Source organism: Babylonia areolata, chromosome 5 (assembly GCF_041734735.1).
Source record: "Babylonia areolata isolate BAREFJ2019XMU chromosome 5, ASM4173473v1, whole genome shotgun sequence".
In the NCBI taxonomy this organism is placed as follows: Eukaryota; Metazoa; Mollusca; class Gastropoda; order Neogastropoda; family Buccinidae; genus Babylonia; species Babylonia areolata.
Window position 1 is genome coordinate 18,337,353 of NC_134880.1, and position 2,500 is coordinate 18,339,852.

Consider the following 2,500-nt stretch of genomic DNA (forward strand, 5'->3'; position numbering starts at 1 on the left):
CTGTGTGAATTTTCAGCCTTCTAGAGCTATCTCCCTTTTTCTGATGACGTCATCAGTGACGTCACTATGCACGTACGTAATACGTTTATGGCAGTCAAGGGGTTTTAATTAATGTGTCATACATACAGTCAGGCTTCAGATGCGGACACACACGCATGTATATCACTGGAGTGCATTTTCCCTCGAAATTTTGCTAAGGACAACTAACTCTCTTGTTGCCACGGGTTCTTTTACATGCGCAAAGTGAATGCTGCACACGGGACCTCAGTTTTTGGTGTGGGTTTTTTGTTTGTTTGTTTGTTTGTTCATGTTGTTGTGGTGGTGGTGGTTTTTTGTCTCATCAGTATGACTAGCGTAAAGACCATCATTCAAGGTCCAGTGGAGAAGGACAGATAATTCGTGAGAGTGTGGGATTCGATCACACACCCTCTCAGTGATTTCCTCGCTTTCTAAGAGGACGTGCCACCATGAGGCCATCACGACACTCCCACCAATTCCTCAGGCAGGCCATCCATCCATCCCATCATGCAGAGTGAGCCAAACGTCCACAGAACAGAAGTGGTCGCAGACAATCCTCTGAACTGTCAACTGAGAGTACGTCACGCCAACCGAACGAGAGAAAAAACAACAACAAAAAACAAGAGAGGCAAGGCCTTCAAGACTCACTTGTGATACACTTTTTTTTTTTTTAAATCCAAGCTTTTTATGTATTAAGTATAATTTCAAAAATGTAATGTTTAAGATGAGAAAGATCAGTTTAAAGCAAATTAAGTCCCCTAGCATTAATTACAGAGTAATTTCCCTTTTTTTTTACTATATGCACCAAAACGTTTGCAAAATAAATAAAACTTCCATGCTTAGCAAAAGAAGTTCCTGTTTGAACAAAAAATGATAATAATGACTGCTCTTGTTGTTGGGTCAGAATATCAGATCAAAGTGCCAAGTTTAGAGAATACAAAAAATATAAATATATCAGTAAATGCAGTTTGCATATAATTAGGCTTCATTTTTTTAATTTGTTTGTGCCCATCCCATAGGTGCAATATTGTTTTAAACAAGATGACTGGAAAGAACTGAATTTTTCCTATTTTTATGCCTAATTTGGTGTCAACTGACAAAGTATTTGCAGAGAAAATGTCAATGTTAAAGTTTACCACGGACACACACACACACACACACACAGACAACCGAACACCGGGTTAAAACATAGACTCACTTTGTTTACACAAGTGAGTTAAAAAAAACCCACCTTACTCATTCCAACTAAAAGTTATCAAAACGATACAACTCGATCAAATACGGCCAAGCATCAAGCCCACGAAGACAAAAGTGTAGAAAGTTTCAGGAACATAATATGCATGGAAAGTGGACAGCAAATCTGAACTGATCAAGGAAGAGACGACAGAAATAAAGTAAGAAGAAAAAAAAAAAAGGGGGGGGGCAGAAACAAAAGAGAACAGGGAAAAAGATTTTAACTTCCAAGCACACAAATCCCTGAAGGTACAGGGGCTATTTCTTACAAGTGAACGGTTCCATGGAATCCCCAGACAATGGATGGAGCCACTAATAATTTCTCCACACTGCAAGTGGGGTAAGGTTGATTCAAGATCTTTTGAGAACTGTAAAGTGGTTAACCGAACATGGATGCCTGTCCGACTGCACGCCAGCTCGATGTCCGTCCTCCATGAAACATGATAAAGTCGTCATTTACGCACCGTGACAGAAAAAAAAAATCCCAATTGTTCATGCTGTTATGGACACGTTCTACTTCTTCTTCTCCTCTCGTAACTTCAAGAGAAGGGTCTATTGGGGTAGAATAACTGTTCACCAGATTCCTTCAGGTCTCTCGGCTGAGTGCCAGTTCCTAAGTATCTGCAAATGGTTGGTTCCCTGTCCGTTCTGCCTCTGTTAGGTCCATGGTCTTCCCTCTCCGTCTCATCACTCAACAGTTCCTTGAAGGAATGTTTCAGCAGGGCGACTGGATTTTATCACGTGTCCAAACCAGGGCAGTTTTCTTCTCTTAAGGAATGTCAGCAGGTATTCACACGATCTAACGTGCTACTTGAAGATTCAGTCGGCGTGAAATACGATCAGTGCGTCTGAAGTTTAGTGTCTTTTATTAACATAACACCTCATTTATTTCCATGGTTTTAACTGCTGTGATAGACTGACGACTTCACATTATTCTCCCATGACTAACTGAGACTGTTTATGTCACTTTTTGGCTCAAGTCAGTGTGTGTGTGTGTGTGTTTACACGCAACGTAAGTCTATGTAATAACTCTATGTGTTTCGGTTGTCTATGTGTCCGTGTGTGTGTGTCTGTGTGTGTGTGTGTGTGTGTGTGCGTGTGTGTGTGTGTGTGTGTGTGTGTGTGTGTGTGTGTGTGTCTGTGTGTCTGTGTCTGTGTTCGACAAACACGTACATGCATATGAATTAGCAACCCCCCACCCTCATCTTCTCCTCCTCCCCTCCCCCGCCCCCTTCCCCCGCCCACCCCA